Source organism: Erythrolamprus reginae, chromosome 4 (genome assembly GCF_031021105.1).
Source record: "Erythrolamprus reginae isolate rEryReg1 chromosome 4, rEryReg1.hap1, whole genome shotgun sequence".
NCBI classification, from domain to species: Eukaryota; Metazoa; Chordata; class Lepidosauria; order Squamata; family Dipsadidae; genus Erythrolamprus; species Erythrolamprus reginae.
Window position 1 is genome coordinate 116,792,122 of NC_091953.1, and position 17,017 is coordinate 116,809,138.

Genomic DNA, 17,017 nt, shown 5'->3' on the forward strand with positions numbered 1-17,017 from the left:
ATATAAATATGAAGCTGGGGAACTTCCCCGCATGAGGAACAAGTCACCTGACCTTCAGACTTCAATTACTACATTTAGAAAATTTACAACTATGCCACCTCCGAACTGATTTAACTGTTGTTCATAAACTCATACATCAACATGTACTCCCTGTTAGCGACTACTTCACCTTTAACAACAATACAAAAGAATGCAATAGATACAAACTAAATGTAAATCGCTTCAAACTAGACTGCAGAAAATACGATTTCGGCAATAGAGTGGTCAACGCCTGGAATTCACTACCGGACTCTGTTGTTTCTTCCCCTAATCCCAAAATCTTCAACCTTAGGTTGTCTACAATAGACCTCTCCCCTCTCTGTAAGGTCTGTAAGGGGCGTGCATAAGTGCACCTTTGTGCCTACCGTTCCTGTCCTAATGTCCTTTTTTTTTTCTATCTCTACTTTATACTTATATTATGTTAAATATACTACAATACAGTACTATATTTGTATGACAAATAAAATAAAGAAATAAAATAAAGAAAGAAAGAAATTTTGCCCACAGTGTTGAACCATTTATCAAATTACTTCTTCAGACAAGACTGCCATTTTTTTCTTTATCGGTAAATCATTTGTGTTAAATATGCAGAGAGAGTTGCTAAGGCCAGGATTTGAATGTTGTCTCCTGATTGGCTGTTCGTTCCGGCGGGAAAATTTGTTACTATGTCAAATAAGGTTTGTTACTTTGTGAAGCCTATAAATAGGGTAAAGACACACCACTTTCTCTGAGAGAATTAGTGACTATACCCTAACTGATCTGTTTAACATGCCTGTTCTGACTGAGAGAAAAATAAAGAAACTGCTAATTCACCAGTTGCCTTCCACTGAGCATTTTTCAATTTGTTCTCATCTGCATTTAGCAGACCTCTATAAAATACCTGAACTATATTTTTATGACAACTGTACATGAAGCTTCCTATGTTTATTGTAAGTTTTTAACTGACTTCTAGGACCTCTCCATGAAATCAAATCTGAGAAGCATTTTGTTCAACGTATTTAACGTGACCTGGATTACTTTCTCCTTCAAATGCTTCTTAACCTTCCTCCATGACTCACAGAGGTTAATGTCACTAAAATGCTATCAATATGAAAAATGTGTTGTTATTTTTTTTCTGACACATAACTAATAACGCTAAACGTGTTATTGTTGTTGTCAGCAATAAAAATAAATAATGGCCATTCCAAATTTTGCTTAGCTCAAGAAAAGCTTGCATAATGATCGCTCGCAACTGTACTGCTGCAAACACTGTAGGATTCCCAAGTTTGTACTATAACTCTCTTCATTTTAAAAGCAGATAGCCAGTGGCTGGATAGCATTGCCAGCAGAGATTAATTCTTTGCCTTCTGAGCTGGAAAACTGCATTTGCTGTTTCAATGTATCTTTTATTTTATTTTAATTTAATTTCAATTGAATTACAGAACAAAAAAAAAAAGAATGGAAATGCATACATTCTCAAGGAAAACAACAATCATGTGTAAAAGATCCTTGGGGTGGAAACTTAGGAAGAAACATTATTAGTCAAATGTATATAGATAGTCCTCAAATTATGACCACAATTGCACCCAAATTTTCAATTGCTAAACCAACGGAGAGGGGCGGCATACAAATCCAATAATAATAATAATAATAATAATAATAATAATAATAATAATAATAATAATAATAATAACAGTTATTAAGTGAGTTTTGTCCCATTTCACGACTTTTCTTCCACAATTAGGGGACGGGAGCAGCGGTAGGTTCCTACAGGTGTTGTCCAGAGTACTACATCGGTAAGAACCCACTGATGATGTAATTTTCGGCAATTTATTTTCTGGTGTCTCTGTGTAGGAAGGCGCCCTCTCTCCCACCCTCTTCTTAATGCCGACCTTTATTCTTCCTCTGAAGCAAAAATGAGAAGCTCCTCAACTGTGTTTTGGGTTGTAATGCAGCCCTGAGCATGTGAGGAAGTGAAATTGCATGTGGGACGCATGTGCACATGTGCACCCAGGGGTGGGCAGCAGGCAGGACAAGGTGGAACACAGTTCCACCAGCAGAAATGAAGCTGCGTGCCCAGCTCTAGCTGACCAGCGGCAGTCACTTCCGGGATTACCGGTCTCGGCTGGGCTCTCCTTTTTTCCCTGCTGCTGTTGCTGCATCTGCGCTCCTCGCTTTTTTCTTCTTTCCTCCTTCCTGGCCTCAGACGAGCTTCCCTCTCTCCTGCCCGGCTCTCCTCCAGCCTCACGTGGCCACCTCCCAAGGCCAGGATGGAGGAAAGAGGAAAAAAGCAACGAGCACGCAGCAACAGCGAAAAAAAAGGTGAGTTGAGCTGAGTCGCACCAAAGTGGTCTGGGCTACAGTCTTTTTCCCCTTGCAAACCCCTCACTCCGACTGCAGCTGAGATGAAAAGGCATAGTGCGGCAATAATAACCATGTAACTCTCCCTTGGCTTTCCAATATTTTTAAATCCTCCCTTCCCATCCTCCTCCTCCTTGAAAAGCGGCAGGGAGACCAGCACTGGCAGGAGTTGCAGGAGGCCCTTTTCCTCCCCTCTCTTTTCTCAACAGCTGATCGGCACCCATTCGCCTAGCTACCCAGCCTGAGGCAGGGGGCGACCCAGGAAGGAGAGCGTGGGAAACGCAAAGCAAATTGTCACCACAGCGAGCAACACTGGTGAGGTTGTAAGTCAAGGACTTAATAGTTCACTTGAATGATGATGAATTGTTCAAGCCACTCCCACCTGGTCACATGACTGGCAAACCATTCCTACCCAGTCACATGACCATCAATCCGCATCCAGAAAATAAGCCACACCCACAGTGTGGCAGTAAAATTTTTGGCAGCCCATTACTGTGCGCACTGGTAGCAAAATTCAACTGAAACCAGCCCCTGTACTGGAGGCTAAAACATATGAAGAGCAGTTGCAGGAATTGGGTATGTCTAGTCCAGGGCAAAGTAGGACTAGAGGCAGCATGATAGCAATGTTTCAATATCTCAGGAACTGCCACAAAGAAGAGGGAGTCCATGAATTCTCCAAAGCACCTGAGGGCAGGACAAGAAGCAATGGGTGGAAACTAATCAAGGAGAGAAGCAATCTAAAACTAAGGAAAAATCTCCTGACAGAACAATTAATCAGTGAAACAATTTGCCTCCAGAAGTTTTAAATGCTCCAATACGGGATGTTTTTAAGAACTATTTATCTGAAATAGTATAGGGCTGTGATGGCAAACCTATGGCACAGGTGCCACAGGTAGCACCCAGAGCCATATCTGGGGGCATGTGAAGCGTTGGCCTATTTGAGCTCCTGCACATCTCAGGCTAGCTGATTTTCAGCATTCTGGAGAGTGGTGGGAGGCCGTTTTTCACCCGCCCCAGGCATCAGGAAAGCCTCAGGAGCCTGAAGATGGTGGAAAATGGCCCAACAGGCCTACCAGAAGGCCAGAGGCTTCAGTGACATCTGCACACATGTGCGTAGGGAGTGGGGGGGATTGCGCACATGCACAGGGAGGAGAGCATTGCATTATGGGCATGGACATGCACATCTGTGCTATCATGCATGTGTTTTTGGCACTCAAGCAACAAAAGGTTCACCATCAATGGTATAGGGCTTCCTGTCTGATAAGGGGGTTGGATTACAAGACCTCCAAAGTTTCTTCCAACTTCTATTTCTATTCCATTTCTATTCTACGGTGTAAACTTGTTTAAGTGAATCGCTGTAGTTGTTAAGCTAGTAGCCCCGTTGTTAAGTGAAACTTGTCAGAAAATCACAAAAGACATTACAGCCCTCATTAATATGAGTCAGTTGCCAAGCATCTCAATTTTTGATTACATGACTATGGGATGCTGCAATGGTCATCATTAGTGTGGAAAATATTCATAAGGCACTTTTTTCAGTGTTAAGAAAAATTGAGACATTAATCAAATATCAAGCATTTCATACTGTAAAAAAAAATTATGCACACCTCAAAGTCTTGCTCTACTGGCTTGCTGTCTTCTTTCCTTTCTGTAGTTAATATTATTAAACCTGGGTTTTTTTCTAATTAATTTTTGACAATATTGCACTGGTATATTCACTGTTATCTGTTCTTACTATATCAAATTACATTTTCTGGCATCACTTTTAAATAATTTCCTTTTAAAATATTTGAACTACTTCATTGTATAGTAAGATGTGATATTTTGAAAAACTGAGCTGTGTCTTTGTTCAGACTGAATTTTTAGTACGATTTAAATAGATATGTAAGTTCATTGCTGACTCTGGGTCACTTGGGAAGTTTGGAAAAACAAGCATAATCTCAACTTTATATACAGAGACACACATAGAGATATGACAGCAGTGTTCCAATATCTCAGGGGCTGCCACAAAAAAGAGAGAGTCAAGCTATTCTCTGTTCTGCCGGGCTCTCTGATAGAAGCCTCCCGAAAATTCAAGGATACAAATTTCAGACACACACACGTTTGAAATTTCAAAACAATGTCCTTTATCACAAAAGTCAAAATAAACTAAGCACTCTTTTTGTATTGCAAAGAGCACTCTTCCCAAAACAACCATGTAGTCTGTACAATTTCCCGTAAGCAGTCATTAAGTACTTAGCCAGCAGCTGTGGAGAAACTTCACACCCCTTCTTCTAATGAAGGTAGACACACACACACACACACACACACACGTTGCTCTGCTTTGGTTTCAAAGGCGTGAAAAAGCAACAAAGTCCAGCACACAAGATTCCTGATGAAACTGCAACAGATATTCTTCCACAATGGCCAACCCCACATGCTGCTATTTATAGCAGCAGCCCTAATTACTGGAGCCCCACCCAAACACAGGTGGCCTCCCTTATTTCCTGTAATATGTTCTTACTTGGTCTCTTCTACGCATAATCCTGCACTTGTGTGGGTCCAAAATGTCATCATCTGAAGCAATAGAAGATAAGGAAGATTGACTGCCTTGGCTGTGTGCCAAGCCCTCCTCTGCCGAGTCACTCCCACCTTCTTCTTCGTCTAAGGAAACTAAACTCTGACCTGATTCTGTCGGCAATAACACAGGCCTGTGACATGTTGAAGTTTCCCCTGCATCCACCTCCCCATTCCCTGGGGCAGGAGCTGGGCCAGAGCCAACCACAACATTCTCCAAAGCACCTGAGGGTAGAAAAAGAAGCAACAGGTGAAAACTAATCAAGGAAATAAGCAACTTAGAAGTAAGGAGAAATTTCCTGACAGTTAGAATAATTAGCCAATGGGACAAATTGCCTCCAGAAGTTGTAAATGCTCAAACACTGGAAGTTTTTCAGAAGAGATTAGATAACCATGTGTCTGAGGTGGTGTAGGCAGGGGGCTGGGCTAGAAGATCTTCAAGGTCCCTTCCAACTCTTTTATTCTATTCTGTTGACACGAGAGTTGAATTCAGCTAAAATAATGCTGGTTAATTAAAAGCACATTAAATTTGCAGTGGCAAAGTCTGAACATAATTAGGGTTAATCAAATTTGCATTGCTTCGGATTGCAGTTGGTGAAATTGGATCTCCCTTTTCCCACAGGAGTTAACCTATGAGCAATACAGTACTTATGAACTTAATTCGTTCCGTGACCAGGTTCTTAAGTAGAAAAGTTTGTAAAAAGCAATTTTTCCCATAAGAATCAATGTAAAAGCAAATAATGTGTGCAATTGGGGAAATCATAGGGAGGGTGGAGGCCCTGTTTCCTCCCAGGAGATTCCTAGAGAGGCCCCACGGAGGCTTCTCCCTGCCTTTTCCGGTTACAGTTTTGGAAGCTTGGGTTTGTAAGTGGAAAATGGTTCTTGAGAAGAACACCCCCCAAGAGGCAACTGGGCTTTCTGGTTTTTCTTTAAAAATGTTTCACTTCTCATCCAAGAAGCTTCTTCAGCTGACTGGATGGTGGGGAATGGAAGGGTTTTATTTTATTTTTATTTTATTTATTTGTTTGTTTTGTCCAATACACAATAATACACAATGAGGGTTATAAAGGATATAACCCGGTAGAATGTATTAAAGGGAGAATAGAGGAGAAAATAAAGGAGTGAAATATAACTATGAGAGAATAGCAGAAAAAGATATAGTATAGAAGAGAAGATATAGGAGATGGCATCGGACCAGAATATCTCCGGGACCGCCTTCTGCTGCACAAATCCCAGCGACCAGTTAGGTCCTTCTCCGGGTCCTGTCGACTAAGCAATTTGGTGGGACCCAGGAGAAGAGCCTTCTCTGTGGCGGCCCCGGCCCTCTGGCACCAGCTCCCCCCAGATATCAGAGTTGCCCCCACCCTTCTTGCCTTTCGCAAGCTCCTTAAAACCCACTTCTGTCGTCAGGCATGGGGGAATTGAAATTTCCCTTCCCCCTAGGCTTATAGAATTTATACATGGTGTGCTTGTATATATGAGTGGTTCTTTAAATTGGGGTTTTTAAGATTATTTTTAATATTAGATTTGTTTACATTGTCTTTTTATACTGTTGTTAGCTGCCCCGAGTCTTCGGAGAGGGGCGGCATACAAATCTAATAAATGAATGAATGAATGAATGAATAAATGAATGAATGAATGAATGAATGAATGAATAAATAAATAAATAAATAAATAAATAAATAAATAAATAAATAAATAAATAAATAAATAAATAAATAAATAAATAAATAAATAAATAAATAAATAAATAAATAAATAAATAAATAGGAGAGGCAATAGGACAGGGGATGGCAGGCACTCTGGTGCACTTATGTACGCCCCTTACTGACCTCTTAGGAACTTGGTGGCACGCAAAGGGGAAATCCCGATTCGGCTCCTCGCTGCTGCTGCGCTACCGAGCAGATCAGTTGCTGGGCGGCCGAAGGAACCTTCCCTGGGTCTTCCTGGCCGCCCACGCAAAGGGGAAACCCCTGCTCCTCGCTGATGCCCGCCGCTCGCCCACCCGCCAGCAAGAGGGGGAAGACCCAGGGAAGGTTCCTTCGGCCGCCCAGCAGCTGATCTGCTCGGTAGCGCAGCAGCAGCGAGGAGCCGAATCGGGTTTCCCCTTTGCGCGGGCGGCGGGGAACGCAAACTCCACCATCTATGCATGCGCGGCCATAGAAAAAAAGGGTGCGCATGCGCAGATGGTGTTTTTACTTCCGCAACCCTACATCCCGAAAAATCGATTATTGCGAGGGGTCTTGGAACGGAACCCTCGCGATAATAGAGGGATCACTGTAATATAAAACTAAATTGTAGAAATATATTATTATCCACAATATATTTATTGTGATTACTGTAATTAAAATACAGGGTTTAATTAAAAAAAGATATGGCTTTCAATCAAATTAACTATATCTTCCTTGTGCCTTGAGATTTTTTTTAAAATAGAATGTTTAGTTTTCTTATTTTTTTTCGTTTTGTTTTTATATGAAATAGATCTGATTTTAATAGTTTCTCTCAGGAAAACAACACAGTAAACACATTCTGTTATACATTTATCACCTTAAAAGTGTTATTTGGTCTATTGTATAGCATTTTGAAAGTATGAATCAACATACAATTATGTGTGACAAATGTGCCACGTTTTTTTAAGTGTTTGCTTGTTTATTTTGAAGAAATGGGTCTGCATTGTTCAGGCTCAAACAGATCTCTGTTTTTAATATTATATATTCAATTTTGCCATGAAACGTCAGTGCAAATTCTGTGTAAAAATATTGATTCTGACTACATACGGCATTATCTTCCAGAATTAAATTAGCAGTGGCATCTTAGTTAAAATTGCTTGAAGGATGGGAGTATCATTACAATCGTTTTAAAAATAGTTATCATTGATTTTAATTCTCACCATGCTAATCATTCTTACGTTGAGTTTTACCAAATTCTAATTGGTTTTTTCCCCTGCATTGCTACTTCCTCTACTTTTCCTTCTTCCTCAATTCTTCAAATAGTGAAAGTTTAATTAGAAAACTACAATTTAAATTTACTTAGAAAGGGAATATGCAAGCATGTTAGTTTGAACTTCTCATTTACAATTTTACATTTTTTCTATCCAGTTTTTGATACTTTGAAGCTATTTTAATATCTACATATATTCATTTTACTGCAGTTTTCCCTAATGTAGGTAGTTCTGCAACAATCTACCTTGATTGAAGTGTCAATGACTACTTCATCTTCAGCCACAAGAACACACAAGCACATAATAGATACAAACTTAAAAGAAACCACACTAAACTCCACTACAGGAAATACGACTTTAGTAACTGAGTAGTTGATGCAGTAGTTGATACTACCTGACTCTGTAGTATCATCACGTAACCCCCAATACTTTACCCTTAGATTATCCACTGTTGACCTATCCTGATTCCTAAGAGGTCAGTAAGGGGCGGGCATAAGTGCACCAATGTGCCTTCCATTCCCTGTCCTAATGGTTCTCTTTTACTAGTATCATGTATATAAACATTATTATATCTTTGTGCAGTACCAATAGGTACTTGACAAAAACAAATAAATAAAAATAAAGAACTTCTATAATTATGCACATGTTGAGGTGTGGATATAAAAGTATCCAGAAATAGGATTAATACAGAAGAACATTTGAATATACAAGTTTATTTTTATTGATGTCCCTTGCCTGAATTGAGTTATCCCTGAAAGGCAGGTATACCATATAATGTTTATCATTTTTATTATAATATATGATATTCAAATACTGGAAAAATGAACTCACATGAACTGTTCAAGTTCTCTTTTTTTGCTGCTTTCCTTTTCTTACATGGTCTCCTCAAGTGGGGTCCTACACATCAATGACTACTTCAGCTTCAACTGCAACAATGCACAAGCTCACAATAGATACAAGTTTATTGTAAACCTCTCCAAACTTGATTGAAAAAAACCCCAGTTTCAGCAGCATAGTGGTCAATGCCTGGAATACACTATCTGGTTCTGGGGTTTCTTCCCCAAATCCCCAAAATTTTAAACTTAGACTTTCTACTGTTGACCTCATCCCATTTCAAAGAGATCTTGCATCAGTGTACCAATGTGCCTACCAGCCCTGTTCTAATGTTTCCATCTCATTTATAAATGTTTATACTTTTACTGTAATTTACTCACATGAATAAAATAAAATAAAATAAAATAAAATAAAATAAAATAAAATAAAATAAAATAAAATAAAATAAAATGAAATGAAATGAAATGAAATGAAATGAAATGAAATGAAATGAAATGAAATGAAATGAAATGAAATGAAATGAAATGAAATGAAATGAAACGAAGTGAAGTGAAGTGAAATGAAATGAAATGAAATGAATAGAATTGAATTGAAATGAAATGAAATGAAATGATATGAAATAAAAAATAAAATAAAATAAAATAAAATAAAATAAAATAAAATAAAATAAAATAAAATAAATAAAATAAAATAAAATAAAATAAAATAAAATAAAATAAAATAAAATAAAATAAAATAAAATAAAATAAAATAAAATAAAATAAAATAAAATAAAATAAAATAAAATAAAATAAAATAAAATAAAATAAAATAAAATAAAATATAAAAATAAAAATAAAAATAAAAATAAAAATAAAAATAAAAATAAAAATAAAAATAAAAATAAAAATAAAAATAAAAATAAAAATAAAAATAAAAATAAAAATAATAAAAATAAAAATAAAAATAAAAATAAAAATAAAAATAAAAATAAAAATAAAAATAAAAATAAAAATAAAAATAAAAATAAAAATAAAATAATAAACTTTGATTTTTGGTCTTCTGTTACAAAATTTTGAATCAGAAGATGGAAAGAAGAAACAAAATTTCCCTATTCAACACCAATTTTCTTCATAGGTGTCTTCAAAAATGGCTACTCTACTTATTTCCCATTTGTGGCCACTTTCCACACACTCACTAACCAGAAGGAAAGTTAGTGAAACTGCTACAGTCATTCTATCTGTTCTTCCTATCATCTCAGATTTTGGGAGCTTGGGGGGGGGGAAGGGATGCTACTTTGAAAGATATGTCTGGCCAAACAGAAGCAACCATTTCCGTTCTGAGAAAAGAACGACCGGCCAAATAAATCGGCAGCCGAAGTCGGCGAGAACGTTGGCATGGTGGGGAGATCGCGCAAAATAACACGAGATCTCCCCCGTTGCCTCACTGATCTGCTGAGGCTTTTTGTTAAGCCGGGGGCATGTCTGCATGCCTGGTAAACAGGGCTGTGCAGCGGAGCCTCCTCCTGTTCGTCCTGGTGCTCTATTGCCTCGGCAACCAGCCAAGGCTGTTTTGATAGCCAGAGGTGTGCGCTGCACAGGGGAGGCTCCTCCTTTTCGCCCCAGCTGGAGCAAACGCCCGCCCGCCCTCCTCTATTTTACAGTGTGCTTCTAGGTCCTGATTATTAGTTAATAATCAGTTAATTTAATATGTTAATTAATAAAGTGACCCGTTACTTCCAGCTTCCTGTGTCCGCATTCTTATTCCACATCCGGCGCAAAAGCTCTGCTCACCATCACTCTTCCTTTGAAGTTGGGCTTCTCATGAGTGCAGGGGTGGATGAACTGATATCGCTGCTATCAAGTTGATCAATAAATAGGGTTATGCAGACCAGCTGCAATCTGATTCCCAACATCTCTTCAATTTGAAAAAAAAAGGGAGACTGCTTTGGTGCTTCAAATCACAGCATAAAAAGGAATCAATTTGCTTTGATCAGCTGCTTTGAAACGAGGAAATTGTGTTTTGTGCATGTGTGCATATATGCAAAAGGCATCTTTATTATCTCAACTGAATGTGGTAGGACCACTCCAATCCAATACTTAACTGTAGGGCACCACTTTGATTCAATACTTTACTTTGAAGGGATGTTTCAATTGAAGTTTGTTGAATTGAGTGCTTCTTTGAAGCTCCATACAGCCTTATTAATGAATATTCATCCCATGATTTCAATTTTTAAGCATTTTAATACTACTGAATATTTCTCCGTCTCTCTCTCTCTAAAAAAGGCAATACGGCAGTTTTAATAGATTTGTCTCCGATAACAGTCAAGTACCAGTAGTGCATACCATAATTACATAAGCTCTCCAAATCGTTCAGAAAATGATTTACCATAAATGGATCCGTTAAATTCTTGGACAATAATTAACATTCTTTCTAAATATTGCCCCATTTGATGATAGAATGTCGGCTTCATTTTCTTAACTGTCTTTTTATTATAAAGCATTACAGGCTATTTCTATATTATGAAACTAGCTAGGAGTCAGGCCCCAGTGAGGGTATGGCTAGCTGATGAGGCCAAAATAAGGCCAAAATAGATCTATCCTAGTCTCCCTTAATTTTCAAATTCAGCAAAAAAAAAAACCATGTGACACATACAGATAGAATTGTCTGCTATCAATAAAATTAACTGCTTTGGAAATGGCCCTGGGTTGGGCTGAGAGGCAAAAATAGGAGCTGTGATGTTCTTTCAATACACCAGGGTGATTCGACACAAAAATATGTAACCCTTCCCTGGTGCAGAGCTGAAGTGATTGGATACTGTAGCCTAGAGCAGCGTTTCCCAACCGGTGTGCCGCAGCACACTAGTGTGCCGCAAGACACGGTCAGGTGTGCCGCGAAGCTCCTAGGGAAGCTCCAGCTGGGCGGGGCGCTGCCGGTGCCGGTGCCTCCGACCTGGAGCTCCCACTCGCAGCTGTCCCCCGGCTCCTGCCCGATGCCGCTGTTTCTGGCACTCTCCTGTTGGGCCCCAAAGAAGGAAGGCAGGAAAAAGGAGAGGAAGGGAAGGAAGGAGAGAGAAAGAGAGCAAAAAAGAGTGGAAGAAAGAAAGAAAGGGATGGAGAGAGAAAGAAGGGAAGGAAGGAAGAGAGAGAAAAAGGGAGAAATAGAGCGAAAGGGAGGAAGAGAGAGATTTTTTTTTGTCCAAACTTTTCTTTAGCGCCCCCCCCCCCTTCAATGTTCCCCAGGATTTTGAAAATATGAATAATGTGCTGCGGCTCAAAAAAGGTTGGGAAACACTGGCCTAGAGGATAATTCTCTGCCTTACAAGGCAAAGGTTGCAGGTTCAAGTCCCAGTGGGTATGGCTAGCTGATGAGGCCAAAATAAGGCCGAAATAGATCTATCCTAGTCTCCCTTAATTTTAAAATTCAGCAAAAACAAAACAAAACATGTGACACATACAGACTTATATTCATCAAGATATATAAATATCTTGACTGATCAAGGTTAATAGTATAGGGCTGCAGTTGGAACATGGGAATTTGAGCACTCCTGCAGAGAAACGGTCTGAATCTGTGAAATCAAATCTGAAGAATTAGGAATAACGTGGTCCTTAAACATATCAGGATCATGATATCAGCAAGACTTCAAGCGGTTTATTGTAACTTATTCATCTCTACTTGTAACAGTGGAATTTGCATCCAGTTGCTACAGTGCTTAAATCCAGCATTTTGAGATTTGACAGACAACTTCATAACTTTCATTTCTAGAGACACAATTATTAGTCTGATAATTTTAGAAATAATATGCATGGTAAAATGTTATTTTTATTGTGTCCTTTCTTCATTTACTGAAAACAGCATCAAAGTAATGTACTAATGCAACATAACTTAGATACCACGTTTTGGTGGTCAAATCCATAAATGGATTAAGCAGCTCAGCTATTTGGAGAAGATTTGATAAAATGCACTATGGTATTAATTGGATAGGTTTTAAAACTGATACAAAATAAAGTGGCATATGGAACAGAAAATTCATATAAAAATTAAATAAACAGCTGCCTTATTGACCCATGGTCTCTTTTTTATTCATTTTTGATGGGGTTGAAAAAATATTTTGCAAAATTGAATATGGTGTGAATAGCACATAGGGTATATTAGCTAGCAAAGAAATATGAAAGGAATATTCTCAATACAATCATACAATATTGTAATCATTATGTAGCAGGAAGAAGAATATAAGACACGATGGATAACCGAAGAAGAATATAAGAACAATGGATAACCAAATTATCCATTGTTCTTAAATCTAGAGGACCTATGACCAACTTTTTTCAACACTGATTACAATGGAGATATTATGATCTTCATTATATTAAGTTATTGAGTGCAGCCTTAAATTTCTCTTTCTAACCTGCAGGATAAGAGGATCTAAACTTATATTTCAAAATAATTATCCCATAACATTTATTTATAAATGGTACTTATAGTACTACTGTATAGTGGACATGTTGGTTCATGATGACTGCAATAAATTTAAACACTATATTAGATATGCCAGGACTTTTATGGTGGTGATGAAATAAGGAATTAGAATGTATCAGTTGAAAGGCCATAATGGTACCAATATATCACATTTTTATTGGTGCAAAATTATCCTTAATGTAAGTAAGAAATTCATGAGTTCAGATAATTGGTAGATTGGTATGTAGTTCATATGAAATTGTGTGTGTGTGACAGAGAGAGAGAGAGAGAGAGAGAGAGAGAGAGAGAGAGAGAGAGAGAGAGAGAGAGAGAGTGAGAGTATAATCAATTATACATTGTTGAAAAACCGAACAAGTATTTGTATAGCATTTTATCAGTGGAAGGCCTACATTTGCACAGCAATTTAGAACTTGGTCAAGATATTTAATTTCTTTAGTTCTTTCTCAGTTGATTAATTTTAATTATTATACGGGACTGATTTTGTAGTTTTTAATTCTCTTTTTGTTTCCAGATGCTTGTGCTTAGATATGGACCCATATCAGTCAATCAACGTGATGGGGAGAGAATGGAAGGACCTCCCCTTCGCTATTTAGAAGGTGGAATTTTTTTTTATTATGATGTCTCAATTTTCCCTTTTTAAAGTTCCTGCTAAGGTGGAACTAATGTATTATTCTGCAAAAAGACAATGAGCTTAATGACAGTTTAAGCAATCACAATTGATTTTCTCTAGTGGAGTGAAATGATTTGTTTTATTTTAATAATGTTTGATGTGTTAGACAATGGGAAACTTTTTTGTGTCAGCCACAAAACAATCCGGGTCCTCATTACTTTAAGTTTGTATCTGTTGTGTGCTTGTATGTTGTTATGACTAATGATTATGACTAATCATTTCAAATAAACAAACCAATCTCTGCCGTAAAAGGGCAGAAATTTATTTAAAGCATGTTTTACCCCAAAATCAAAAATATCTTGGTTTGGTTTACATGCAACATTCCTTGCCCTCCCCCCTCATCTTTGGTTTATATAAAAGGCAAGAGAGATAGACTCTCCCAAGAACTGAAAAATTGATCTCTAAGAGAAGAGATGGTAAGAAAACATTTTTAAAGTTACAGAATCATTTTCTGACAATCAGTGTGATTAGGACACGCTCAAATTACAGAAAGACCTGGACAGACTAACACAGTGGGCCCACACCAACAAAATGATGTTCAACATCGACAAGAGCAAAGTCCTTCACCTAGCTAAAAAAAAACCTGGACACACATACAGCCTGGGAGAAACCCCTCTCAGCAGTAGCGACGGCGAAAGAGATCTTGGAGTCTTGGTGGATAATCAACTAAACATGAGCCAAAAATGTGCAGCAGCAGCCAAAAAAGCCAATACAATCCTAAGCTGCATCAACAGGGGAATACACTCCAAGACCAGGGAAGTCTTAATACCACTCTACTACGCCCTGGTCAGACCACACCTGGAGTACTGTGTTCAGTTCTGGTCACCAAACTTCAAAAAAGACATTGAAACTCTGGAAAAGGTTCAGAAAAGAGCAACCAAAATGATGAATGGTCTAGAAACCAAGACTTACGAAGAGAGACTGCGGGAACTGGGCATGGATAGCCTAGAGAAAAGGAGGGCCAGAGCGGACATGATAGCAGTCTACAGGTATACGAGGGGTTGCCACAGAGAGGAGGGGATCACTTTATTCTCCAGGGCACCGGAGGGCTGGACGAGGAACAATGGCTGCAAGCTGACCAAGGAGAGGTTCAACCTGGAAATAAGGAAGAACTTCCTGATGGTCAGAACAATCAACCAGTGGAACAACCTACCAGCGGACGCTGTGAACTCCAATACTCTGGACATTTTTAAGAGGAAATTGGACTGCCATTTGGCTAGGATGCTATAAGGTTCCTGCTTAGGCAGGGGGTTGGACTTGATGACCCACGTGGTCCCTTCCAACTCTAACAATAAATAAAAATAAAATAAAATGACTCGGTCTATAACTGATATTGATGTTCTAGTCATATCTACTCAAATCAGAGGACAATATTCCTCCTATTCCAGGGAAAGAAGCTAATGGCTTCAACCCTGTCCATTTACTTGTCCAGCTACAATAGACCAGGGATGTCAAACTCAAGTCCACGGGCCGGATTCGACTTGAGGGGTGTTTAGGTCTGGGCTGCAGGGCTACCCTGGAAACAGCAAAGGACCAACCTGTGGTTCCTCTGCCAGAGAAAACAGAACTCAATAGCCTGTTTTCACTGGCAGAGTACTCAGGCCACTACAGGCACACCAACATGAGTGTCGTGGAGCTGGCCACCCCTACCCCAGCCATGCCCACCCAGGCCCCTGAGTTCAAACACAATGCTGATGTGGCCCTCAATGAAATCGAGTTTGACCCCCCTCTCCCCCCCATCCAGTTTAGTGATATAACATGCAAATTAAATTATGAAGTCAATATCAGCCTAAAATCTGGCCCTGATATGAAACGGTATGGAAAGAAATTTGATTACTGAAATATGCGTAATGTCCTATAAAATGAAGATTACATTGCAAATATTTATTTGTTCAAATGCAAACCATTTAATTACCATGACTTTAATTATGCACAATTTACATTCATAGTACTACCCAGTTAATAATTTTGTGACAATTCCATACTCATATTTTAAATGATGTTTGGGTAATGAATAAGTCTACTGAGAATCTTCCAGGGAATGCAAAATTACCTCTCAGCTGACTCTCAGTTTTCTGCAAAATATGAAGCCTGTTAATTTAAAATAATCTTGCATGTTTTTGCCATAATATATAAACAATGGAAATAATTAGATTCCTATGGAGATAATTTAACTTGAAAAATTAATGCTTAGGTGTTAGATCTAGGAGGGGAAGAAAACCTCTGAAGAAGAAGCAGATCCACCATCTGTGTTTATTACCTAGGTGTAAGAGCGGTAATGTGACAAATCATTTTAATAGCATAATTGGTCCCCAGTTACTAACTATTTCTAGAGAAAAAGCTGTAAGCGCAAATATATTTGTATTCCAGAAAAATATTTTAAATTGGTTATTAGTTCACTTCTAATTTAGTATCAAATGTCTTTTTTATACAGCTGTTCATGCAATGTTATAGACAGAGAGAACTCTTCTAAATCTCATTAATAATAATTAATCCATGGAAGTGTGAAACTTTTATTAGTCAAAGCCCACAGGATTTTGTTCTCCTTAAACTCAATGCATGGGGGGGGGGGGGGACATTGAAGGATGCTTGTCAATATTGCATAAAATTGATGTGAGCAATTGCAGTGGGAAATCTCTTTTAAACTGGCAGAACATTGAAGATACTCAGTGCCACAATCTTCTTCCAAAAGGAAGATTGGAGACAGTTTATTTATTTATTTTTATTTATTTATTTTGTCCAATACACAATACATATTGAAGAGAACAGACATGAAGTATTATATATAAAGAGAAGATATAAAAATAGAGGAGAAGATATATGAAAGGGAGAAAAGATATATGATATATGAGATAAGGAGAGACAATTGGACAGGGGACGAAAGGCAGGCTAGTGCACTTATGTACGCCCCTTACTGGCCTCTTAGGAACCTGGAGAGGTCAATCGTGGATAGTCTAAGGGAGAAATGTTGGGGGTTAGGGGTTGACACTACTGAGTCCGGTAATGAGTTCCACGCTTCGACAACTCGATTGCTAAAGTCATATTTTTTACAGTCACGTTTGGAGCGGTTAATATTAAGTTTGAATCTGTTGCGTGCTCTTGTGTTGTTGCGGTTGAAGCTGAAGTAGTCATTGACAGGCAGGACATTGCAGCATATGATTTTGTGGGCAATACTTAGATCG